We start from the raw sequence: 12,377 nt of genomic DNA, 5'->3' as shown, positions 1-12,377 counted from the left end.
AGCACAGATATCTGAACTAGCATTCGATTCTCAAATTACCTCCAATTACAGGGGTAAGTGTTCTACTGAATGAAACCTTCGAGTAACAGTTTCAATTGTTAACAAAATTGTTTTACCACTTCTTAACGATTTAAACAAAGTATTTCGTTATGAGTCGCAAAAACCATATGAACGCCCAGCATGAATAATGTGAATGAATCCTTTCAACATAATCCAAATAAATCGAAAATAGTTCATAGAATGCTAAACCACATCGCCAAGCCATCTGCCATTACCGTGCAAAGTACAATGGCAATTCCAAGGTTTCCCAATTTTTGTTATTATTATTTCCTTGCTCGTTCGTCTGTTCGAACTTACGTGTTTGTGTTAAAAAGCAACTGCAGCAAAAAAATGCAACCATCACAGTTCAACTGACGCTTATGGTTTTGCTGCTGACTGCCGACTTTGTCGTGCCAAAAAAAATTAAACGAACACGATTTTAAAAATGCAACATTTGCGAGTTCGGACTCATTTGGGCATGAAAAGGCAGTGCCGGGTTGAACCGACGTCACGAAGATGAGAGAGGCAACCGCAAAGACCAATGCTACCTATAGCAGCTAGCAGCGTCCGTCCAAGGGGCAGGAAGCAAACGATTAAAACCAATTATAGGGTAAACTGCCCACACACACACGTAGACAGGTTAAAACTCATTACTAGCTCAATGTTGTTTTGTGGGCTGCTAATGAGAGGAAATTTGCAAACCTACAACGTAATCTAAAGTTATGTTTGAGCTATTCATTCAGCGATACGGCTTTTGGCAGTCCGAAATACGATAGTCCCCTTCTAACGATGAAATTGCTGGTTGTAATTTTCACACACTTTAATTTATATTTTACAACACTATAAGTAGTGTTACAGCAAACTGAAACAAAACCAAGCCTGAGTACTACTATTACTACTTTTCTTCGCAATTCGACCGGGAACTTTGTAGGTTATCGATCTATACGAGTATCAATCTAAAAAAGGAATCATAAAATCTGAAGGACCAAAATCACGTTTGTACTCAGCGGCAAAAGTGCGTTAAAGCAAAAATCGTGCTTTGCGACAATACTGCTAATATTGAACTGATGAGAGATGGAATGTCGTTAGATATTTCTTTTTCTCCCAAAAAGGAAAGAAACGTGATTGGAGCTCAAAGCTTGTTCTCTTTCGAAAGAAATTTCTTACGTATTCGTAGCTTGATAAGGGTTACACTTTCAACAGAGAATTTCAATAACAATGTGTTGACATTTTTTTGAAGGTCCTTGACTATAATCTGACTGACACAACTGTCTTGATGTCTTCAAATCGATTTGGTATGCCGTAAATTCCACGCTCCGGACCGTTGAATCTGCCATCTGAAACCCGCGATTTCGCATCTATAGACATTTTTCTTTGGAGCTGTGTGAAAAAAAAAATCTATGCAGGCAAACCTACTTTGATTCAAGAGCTGGGAACAAACATTAGGAATGTTATTCGCCACATACCGAATGCATGACTCGTCACAAGTGATTAAAAAATGGGTTCTCCGAATGAACCATTTAAAGTACAATTGCGATCGAGATTGTTGCTTGTGTTTTGATCTCTGACTGCCTACAGCTTCAAAAATTTGTGTTTTTGGACAGTACATCAGTCTTTTTCAAGATTTTTTTTTTATTTAACTTTCTTTCCTATTGGATAAAAAACACGCATCGCTATGAGGAATAAGAGGGAGATTTCTAACTCTGCTAACTCTAGCGTTTGCAGTGAAAATTTGTTCAATATTTTTGCCTTTTTCAAATTATTCATAATAAAACAACTCAAAATGGAAATCTTTTTAAAATAGAGAAAGTTTCATGTATTGTGGTAACTATTACTCCTAAGTTTAATAATAATAAAAGAAAACTCTCAAAATTCCTAGCTACCTACCAAATCGGTCGTAGAGGTGTATGTCGCTTTTTGTCCGAAACAGACAGGCATTATTTGTGACACCAAGAACTTCAGGCAGATTGTTTTGAAAGTTCACACCTGCGCACAGTGGGACGAAATTAAAAATAGTGGGACGAAATTAAAAACAGTTGTGACGATACGCATGATTTAAAGGTTTTGATATCTTCAAATAGATTCTCAATTTGGTAAGTACTCTATATGGATGGTCATATTATTGGCTGGAGGGGGAAAAGCTCAATAAAACAAATATATTGGTCATTACTCCATCAAATTGATAACTTGCTTCGACAACATTGTAGAATTAACTATCTTGAGCTAGTTTGTAGAAGACCGAAAAATTATATCTTAAAAGATGAGAGAGTTATAGTGTAAAACACATTTCAAATGGGTTCTTCACTTCTATGCCTTATAATTTCGTCAGATTGGGAGATAGAGATTTTCAGTCTATTGCAAATTAATTCATAATAGCTACTTCTACAATGTTTACAAAGCAAGTTATCCATTTTATCAAGAAATAAAAAAGTTTTTTTTTCTATTTCAGTGTAAACCCTCTTAAGCCAAAAAACTTAGCCATCCAAATAAAGTACATGCGAAACTAAGAAGCCATCAACACGTTTAAATCATGCGTATCGCTATGAACACTGATGTCCCACTAATCTTGATACTCGTACTCGTTCCACTGTACGACGATCAACCCGTCAATGGGATCTAAATTATGTAAAGAAAACCATTTGACATATTCATTATTTATTTATTTATAACTGCTATCTCGGCAAACTTCGTTCCGACCATTTTTTCATATTCAATGAATTTTAAACATGGGAAATTCCAATTGATTTCACGTACTTTCAAAGGACGCAGGACGAATCTGATATTAGATACGTTCAAACCTAAAAGGCAAATCACCATCTCAATATTCAAAATGGTTTCTGGGGTCAATTTTTGGCTTCTGTGCATCATTTCGTTTATTTAAAGCTGTTGTCCGGAAAAGGTTAAAATATGTGTTTCATTAGTGTTAGACTCACCTCTCTTCCAAAGTAGGAAGAGGTGTCAAATCATTATAGAAACATTTCTCGCACTCTAAAGTATTCACATTCCAAATTTAGTTCTATTTGCTTTATTGGTTCTAAAGTTATGTAGAAATTGGTGTCATTTTTATGGAAGCCATCCCTTTTTGAGGAACGAGAGGTATCAAACCATAATAAAAACATATCTTGTCCCCTGAAACCGCCTCATATCAAATATGATTCCATTCGCTTGATAAGTTCTCGAGTTTTGCAAATATTTGTGTTTCATTTGTATGAAAGCCCTCCCCTTGCAGAGGAGAGAGGGGTCTCAAAATACCACTTAAATTTTTCTTGCTCCCAAAAACCACCACATGTCAAATTTGGTTCCGTTTACTTGATTAGTTCTCGAGTAAAGCAGAAACTTGTGTTACTTTTGTAAGGGAACCCTCGCTTCTAGAAAAGGGAGAGGTGTCAAATTACTATAGTAATATTTCCTACTTATAAAAACTTCCATATGCTAAATTTGGTTCATTTACTTGATTAGTTCATGAGTTATGCGAAAATTTGTATTTCGTTTGTATGAAACCTCTCCCTTTCAGAGGCTTCCAATAAAGCAATTATCATTCAACATATTCCTATACAAACTCTTCCTTTGACCTGCATTCGGATGCGGCCGGCGCTGGTATTGCCTGAAATAAAGATTTAGGTCATCAGTTTTTACACATTGAGGATGAATGTTAGTCCCAAGCATCATCCGTTGGTTCTCTGTGTAATTACAGCTGATCTGGCAATAACGGAGTAGCAACCGCGGGCAGTCAATCATGCTCATGCTCATGTATGAAACCTCTCCCTTTCAGAGAAGGGAGGGGTGTCGTATCACCGTAGGAATATTCTCTGTTCCCAAAAAATTCTACGTGCCAAATTTGGTTCCATTTGCTTGATTAGTTCTAGAGTTATGCAGAAATTTGTGTTTAATTTGTATGGCAACCCTTCCTTCCAGATAATGGGGGAGGGGCTTAAACCAGCATAATAACCTTCCTCGATTCCAGAAACCCTTACACACAAATTTTCACGTCGATCCGCTGATTCGTGCTTGAGTAAAATCGTAATTTGCGGACTCCAACTTTTTTTTTATTATATAAGATGTTTATTAACAACCTTAATACAAAAGTCTTTCGTTTCCTGGTTCTGAAAATACCGGCAGAAAGGAGTACGAAAATAAACGAATATTGTATCAGTGCGAAGCTTCTACAATAAATTATTAAAATACTCTACACATTCCCTCTCAAAACCTATTTTTGAGTTCATAGTTTGTAAATTGTTTGGAATAGAATACAAATATAGAGCTGCTATAGTAGGAAGTTTTACAGCGTTGAATAGCCAACTGATTGTTATGAAACAAAAATCACACGGCGAAAACAGCCAGAAAACTGGAACTTCCTTAGTGATACATTTATTATATTTTAACTGTAACAAGGGCAGGGTTACAGAAACCTTAATTTTGAATCCGCAAAATCCGCGCCACGGGCTTTTGGATCCGCGCCGTGAAAACTAAATCCGCGCCGAAAAAAAAAACTAATAAAAACTTATGATTCAACTTGGTAAAATCAATACCATCTTTAAAATGTCATGCTGATATGTATAACTTGTTTGTATTTAGCTTCAAACGCAGGACAGTTGACTTACTGCGGCCATGTTTAGGAATGATGCTGACCAAAAATGTTGTTTGGAAATTCTTATATACAAATGTAAAATGTACGTAGCACTGATTTTTTCTCTCGCGATTTTCTCTCGTTGAAAAGAGTATGATTATGACGAGTAAAATTCCTGTGAGACATAAGCTGCCCATAAATGCATAACAGTTTCATGTGAGTTTTCATCACTTTTGAGATAAACCTTAGAAACATCTTTACATTACGTGTGCTCTCGAAAATTTACGACAAAAGTTAGGTTTGTTGCTAAAATGATGAAAAAAATATTGATTTTGGTCAGTCCCACGTTACGAATAAACGCATAACAGGCTCAGAGCTAAAACCAATTAGCAGAAAATCATGGTAACTTTCATTAAAAGACTAAATAAAGTATACTGATCGGAGCAACAATAACCTTATTGCATATAAAAGTATTTTGTACAAATTTATTTACCTCGGATGAATGCTTATTTTAAATTTTTGTTTCTTTGATTGAATCCATAGAAAGGAAAAAATACTATGGTTTACCTGCATCTACTGTGTTTTACTCAGTTGTACGTTTTTGGCAGTGTGACTCTTATGCGTTTATGGGCAGTAAGTTAGACATAAAAAATGAGAATTGAATGACGAGATTTGGAAAGTGATGGATAACCATTTAAACCCGTATATTGTCGGAACATTCAATAAGTAATTGATAATCTTCGTGAGCTGCAAACGAGAGCAAGTTTATTAAAATTTGCAAAAAATCTTGTTGAAAATAATTCGAAAGGACGAGATAGGTTTTAGCTGGAAAAAAAGGTTATTAATACGATTAGGTATATGTAACTCACGTATAGCGCCAAACTCGAAAAAGTAGAAAAATCCCTCAACTCGAATTCAGGTCTAACATTCAAACATAAGTTGAACGCCATTAAAAATGTTTTTCGGAAAGTCTGAACAACATCCTCTGTAGAAACATAAAATAGTCTCAAGTAAAAGTTTTTCAATGCAGAGTGACCACTCAAAATCAATTTTCGATTCCCCGCCTTTTTCCCGGTATTCCTGATGATAGGTTTTAAATTTTCTCGGGGCTTTATTTTCAAAAAATATGTGAAAAACATCAATTTTACATGTTTATATATATATATATATATATATATATATATATATATATATATATATATATATATATATATATATATATATATATATATATATATATATATATATATATATATATATATATATCTTTGCGAGAATAGTGTCATTAAAACTGTGAAAAATATTTCTCCTTCAAAAATTTTTCTTCCTTTAACTGTTTATCGACTTTAGCGAGTACCTTCATGGAAACCTGCACAACTTGCGCCCTTTTTATCTAAAAATCGTTGACATGAATGCCCATGGAATGTATGGAAAAAAAATTAAACATCGATCGTTTTAAATTATAGCTTAGAAGTTTTATCTTCCCATGCAAAATTTGTTCTCAAACGAACATCGATCGGGGAGAAAAGCCTCAAAGTGACCAATGAAAAAATTCACATGAAACTGTTAAAATTATTTTTTTTATGGTAAATATGTTGGAAATTCATAAAACGTTGAGATCTGTCATCTCGGAACATAATTTTTTTCCGAAAAGTTTCGATCTTGGGACCAATTAAATATTTGAGAAATTCTCTGAAATCCGTAAAATAAATTCAACCGACACTCTGAATAAGCAATTTGAAAAGAATATTATTTGAAACAATCGGTGTAAAAACGCGACTTTTCCTGGAAATCCGCATGATAAACCACGGAAATTCCGAAATTCGCATTAAAAAAAAGACGTGAAAAAAGAAAAACCAAACCAAAAACTGCGTAAAAAGCAATTTTAAAACATTTCTAAAAGAAAGATTGACAGTTTTTCAGGAATTCGATAAATTTGAGGCCCTTTTTTGAAACATTATACAACACGTCCTAACGAAATCGTATTGAAAATTCTAAGATATATCAAAAAATTGTATTGCCAAAATAGTTTTTCAATGACATCAATTTTAGATCGTTATAATTTGGAAAAAAAAAGAATAATAATTAAAAAATAAATCATTTTTTTTACTCTTTGTCAATCTGCTCTTGAATGCCAATGGAATGTATGGAAAAAAATTAAACATCGATCGTTTTAAATTATAGCTTAGAAGTTTTATCTTCCCATGCAAAATTTGTTCTCAAACGAACATCGATCGGGGAGAAAAGCCTCAAAGTGACCAATGAAAAAATTCACATAAAACTGTTAAAATTATTTTTTTTATGGTAAATATGTTGGAAATTCATAAAACGTTGAGATCTGTCATCTCGGAACATAATTTTTTTCCGAAAAGTTTCGTTCTTGGGACCAATTAAATATTTGAGAAATTCTCTGAAATCCGTAAAATAAATTCAACCGACACTCTGAATAAGCAATTTGAAAAGAATATTATTTGAAACAATCGGTGTAAAAACGCGACTTTTCCTGGAAATCCGCATGATAAACCACGGAAATTCCGAAATTCGCATTAAAAAAAGACGTGAAAAAAGAAAAACCAAACCAAAAACTGCGTAAAAAGCAATTTTAATACATTTCTAAACGAAAGATTGACAGTTTTTCAGGAATTCGATAAATTGGAGGCCCTTTTTTGAAACATTATACAACACGTCCTAACGAAATCGTCTTGAAAATTCTAAGATATATCAAAAAATTGTATTGCCAAAATAGTTTTTCAATGACATCAATTTTAGATCGTTATAATTTGGAAAAAAAAAGAATAATAATTAAAAAATAAATCATTTTCTTTTTTAATCCAATGTATATATTTTCCAGATCTAGGAATTAGTTTGCTACAACTCGTTCATTGGCAACATTAGTAGAAGACATGCAGGAGGATGATTTTCCTGATGTGAAGCCTAATTTCCCGCTTTTCCCGTCTTTTTTCCGGTGATTTGAAATTCCCGACTTTTTCCGCTTTTCCCGGTAGAGTGGCCACCCTGATTATTAATGTACGTAAACATTTTTGAAAACAAAGATTCAAACGACGATTTGATGCAACTGCTAAGTAGGCGTCTCAAGGTACAATGCTGGCCTAACAAGCCAGTTGTCGTAGGCTCGAGTCTCGGCACGGGAAAGACTGTTAGTGTCAGTAGGATCGTAACGCTAGCCCCGCAATTGCCCTGTACACTTAACAGTCGGCTGCGAAGTCTGTGTATAATAAACAGAAGGTCAAGTTTCGAATCGAATTGTAGCACCAAGGCTTTGCTATGCTTTGCGTTGGTAGCTTTGTTTACTTTTGTACCTAAACAAACAGTTTGAAATTAAGAAAAAATAAAACACCAACAATATTGGAAATTTGCATTTTGAACAAATTTAAGATTTTCAAATAGAGAAATTTTTGTTAGAAAAACTTTTCTTTTCAAAAGAGTGACCATTAGGGTGGGACAAAAAATAAATGTTAGCTCTCATGCTCTTTTCGTGTTCCTTATGGGTCCCATAACAACTGTGTAACTTTTTAGATCGATCGGTGAAACGCCCGATTTGCGCCCGAATTTTAAAGTTTCCATACGATTTTAAATGGGAAAATCCACTTTTTCAATACTTTTTCTCTAGAGATGTCAAGTTGGCTCTTAAAAAAATATCAATACATGATATTAGTAGGATATTTTTCTGGGAAAAATTCTTTTGGAGACCGTAAAGCGCTACAATGCTTGTAGAAACAGCTATTCACCCCAAACTGATTGAATGTTTGACGGACGGCTCGCCATTGAAATTTTCCAGCAACACTGCTACAGCATGCTGCTATTGCAAACTTGCTTAAGTATGTGAAATAATTTCGCGTGGAATTTATTTTCAAAGTGTGATTTTTGCTCATAGTATCTTCGGGGAAGCCTCCAAGATAAATTTAAGCGATATCATTTCTGCTGCAGCAGTATTGCTAGTAAAATTCAATGGTGAGCCGTTCGTCAGACATTTAATCAGTTCGGGGTGAATATCTTTTTTCACAAGCAGGGTAGCGCCTTGCGGTCTTCAGAAGAGTTTTCCCAGGAAAATTTCCTATAAATATCATGTATTGATATATTTTTAGGAGCAAACTGGACATCTCTATAGAAAAAGTTTTGAAAAGTGGTTTTTCCCATATAAAATCGTATAGAAGCTTTAAAAATCGGGCGCAAATCGGGCGTTTCACCGATCGATCTGAAAAGTTACATAGTTGGTATAGGACCCATAAGGAACACGAAAAGTGCATGGGAGTGAAAAAATAACACCATCTCTTTTTTCCCATATAACCGTGTCCCAGTCTAGTGACCATGTTGAAATGACCAGAAGAGTTTCAATGAATAATCAATGAATTTCAGACGGTTTTCTATACGCCAGCCCTTGGCAACTTTTCTCTAATTCTTGTCACGTCGATGAGACGCATGTGATTTCAAAACTTGTTAACAAGTAATATATACGGTTATGGGTATTTCCGAAATCAGGATGACCTGAAATCGACCCTAGACGTCGTTTTGAAATCCAAGGTGGCAACTTCCGGTTCACGAAAATCAGCCAAAAATGGCCAAATACCACCCAATATGAGTATTTCCGGAGCCGGGATGACATTCATAGGCCGTAAATCGACCACAATTGCCATTTTGAATCTATTCAGGACCACCAAATAACATCCAAAGAGTTATGTTATTAGTGAAGCCCCAGTAGAATCTTTTCGGGAAGGACCATTTTGGGGGCACGTAAGGGTGTTTTATTGTCGAGCACATAACGGTTACGATAAAATTTTGTTTTTGTAGTATCTCAATTATTTATTTTTATCAATATTTTTAAATGGAAATTCAAACATGTTTCTCAAAGTTATTCTTTGACGACTTTTTTCTCTTGTCATTATTCAGATATATCGATTTACAAAAAACTTCAGTTCTCTTTGAATGTAAGTCTAGATAATTTCTAAAAAATAGTAATAAAAAATAGTATGCCAACCAAAATGGTAATTTTAAGAAACCATATACAAAATTTTCACCTGCCCGAAAAAACACCTAGTGAAAAATCGAAACCCAAGAGGGGTTGGCTGCATGAAATTTCGGTTTTCGAAAATTTTTTGGTGTCAGATAGCTTATAAATGCATAAAACGTCGAGATCTGGTATTATCTGAAAATAATCATGATTTTTATGATTTTTCGGATTTCTCAAGGTCTAACTTCGTTTTGCGCCACCCCATTTTGAATCCAACTGACCTGAAATTTCGCACAGGGTGTTTTCGGGCAGGTTTACATTTTGTATGGGGTTTTTTTTCCTAAAGTTTTCGATTACTTTTTTCACATACAAGTGATTGGCACCCACCATATTTCATAGAACTCTGAAAGGGTGCTGCCAGCTCATCAGTCGATATCCTAATTTTTAGGTAATTGAAAACAAGGTTGCAAGGCTTTCCGCAAAATCCGCGCCATGGAGTAGTAAAAACGCGCCAAATCCGCAAAAAACGCAAAATCCGCAAAAAACGCGAAATCCGCGCCGACTGTAACAACCCTGCAAGGGTAATTATTTTAAAATTTAAAAACAAATCTACATTTTCTTCTAATGTTTAAGTACATTTAAGTAATTTTTTCGCAAAAAACGATATCTGGATCATTCCTAGGGCTAAATTTTAATATAAATTGTTCCTCAAGATGATATTATATTTTACTTCCATCATATGTATTTTCGTTCTGTGCAACACACCAGCTACTATCGATTTGGTATTGAGAATAATGAGAAATCAAAATTTTGGGACTAAGCTTGAAAAATCAAAACCATATTCAAAGCCTTTTTATAAAATGTTGAGATTCTTGAGGCGAACGCTAAAACCAAATTATTTGTGACTAATGAACAAAAAGCTCATAGACTTGACAAGTAGTTTGAGAGTGTGCATATTTTAAATTCTGTTTTTTTTTTTGCAGCTCATTAATTATTCAGAATTACTAGCATGATACGAGCTAATAAATGTGAAAATTATTCCACTGGAGCAGCTCTTGTAGATATAGATATAGCAATCGACAATGTTCAGTATAATGATTTGATTGTAAAATGGTTAACTTTTAATTTTCCTATTCTTATAAACAAAAATTTCAAAAATTATTTAACTGATCGAAGGAACTCAAAGTCTGATAGATTCTCTGTCAGAGCTCAAGGTGGTAATTTAAAGCTCAAGCTTTAGTCCAGTCTTGTACAAGATATTAATTAAACCCATTCCCGGCGGGCGATGCCATATGGCATCACCTGACATTCAAACTTTGATTTAAGTTTAACAGTTATACTTGAAAATTTGCACGGTGAAACTATTCAGTGTGGTTAGAGAACAAAATAATCTTAAATATGCAATATAGTTTTTGTCAATCGTTGAGTAATAAGTGTTTGAAGCTCATTTTTTGAGGTAAAAAATGATTTCTCTCCGCCGGGAATAAGTTAAGATCTTCTCAATAGTGCTTGCAGAGGTAATTTAGCTAACCATTTTTGCTTTCAAGTCTCACACTATGATGGGGTTGATGTTCCGTAACTACACTTAGATGGACAATAATTTATCTTTTAATCCTTCTATGTACATCTCTAAAGTCAAATTTTCTACTTTAGAACTAACAACAAAATGCTGAATTCGAGTGTTGAACTTGGTAATTGCAAAACATGTCTTTGTGTTTTGAAGTGTAACCGTTTTTGAAAGTGTTCGCATACAAAGCATGACTACAGAAAAGATTAGATACTACTTTTTGTTTAACTATTTTTAATGGTTTCGATGCGGATGTTAAAACAGTGAAAATGTGTGACAATGGCGACAGTAGAGAAATGATCAACAATGACGATAATTTCCAGTTAGATGATAGATCCAGAGTTAGATGATAGAATTGAAAGATTAAACCATTTGACACAGAATATACTATAAGCATGCACACGCAAATACTTATCCACCTAGATATGCATACATTAGGATGACAATATTCTTATAAGAAAAAAAATTATTGAAAAATCCCTGATAATTTAGCCAAATCGAAAATGATTTTTTAAAATAGTGTTCAATTTTCCAGAATAAGAAGAATCGAAAGGGCGAGACGTTTTGCGACTTTCGATAATAATAGAATTTTGAAGAGTTCTCTCAAACTTAAAGAGAAATTAAAATACTTTCATTGTCATACCAATGTTTACAGTTAAATAAACCCATTAAACCCAGACATTAGTATGAACATTGTTCAAGCCGAAAATAAACCAAAAATAAGCAATACCTAAAAGACGGGTGGATATGAAACATTATATATAAAACGGAACTCTCTCACCGCATTGATCACGCTTTTCCTATACGTATCACATCAAACGGTTTTATACCATCTCTTGATACCGGTTGCCCTGCTGATAAGGCAGTGTTCGGGAGTGCTGTTTGCTAGGATCCAGAGTACCCGCTGCGGTTCAGCCGAAATACCCAGCACAGGTTGCCGCTGGACTCCGTGCGTCCCGTGAGCCAGTCAACATGCAGTCTTACTCTAATCTCTGGTTTGTGAAACTTGTTTGTCTCTGTGGAGAACAAATAGCAGTAAAACAGGACATATTAGAGATGCCTGGTCACTAAAAAATGATCTTGATGAAGGAAGATAACGGAGCACACTGGATTCTTTTATGCAGATGCAGCGGAAATCGTGTTAAAATCAGAGCAGTGGAAAATGCGCCAATCTAAAAAAAATCTGCATAAAAAAACTTCAGTGCACTAGATTCGTATGTTTATGTTTCCAGAGT

At 34.5% G+C, this 12,377-nt stretch overlaps 1 protein-coding gene across 2 annotated transcripts in view; it reads right to left on the bottom strand.

Annotated features, from left to right (window-relative positions):
• Positions 1-12,377, bottom strand: part of LOC129724075 (zinc finger protein jing homolog) — a 283,694-nt gene that overhangs the window by 63,565 nt on the left and 207,752 nt on the right. Inside the window, exon 2 of one of the 2 annotated variants that reach the window (XM_055678681.1) lies at positions 11,924-12,158. The exons of the other annotated variant lie outside the window; for it this stretch is intronic. The gene's annotated coding sequence lies outside the window, so the exon portion shown is untranslated. The remainder of the gene's footprint in view (positions 1-11,923; positions 12,159-12,377) is intronic. 2 annotated transcript variants of the gene reach the window in all.

Source organism: Wyeomyia smithii, chromosome 2 (genome assembly GCF_029784165.1).
Source record: "Wyeomyia smithii strain HCP4-BCI-WySm-NY-G18 chromosome 2, ASM2978416v1, whole genome shotgun sequence".
NCBI classification, from domain to species: Eukaryota; Metazoa; Arthropoda; class Insecta; order Diptera; family Culicidae; genus Wyeomyia; species Wyeomyia smithii.
Note: the sequence above shows the minus strand (reverse complement) of the source record. Positions and strands in the feature narration are given on the sequence as shown.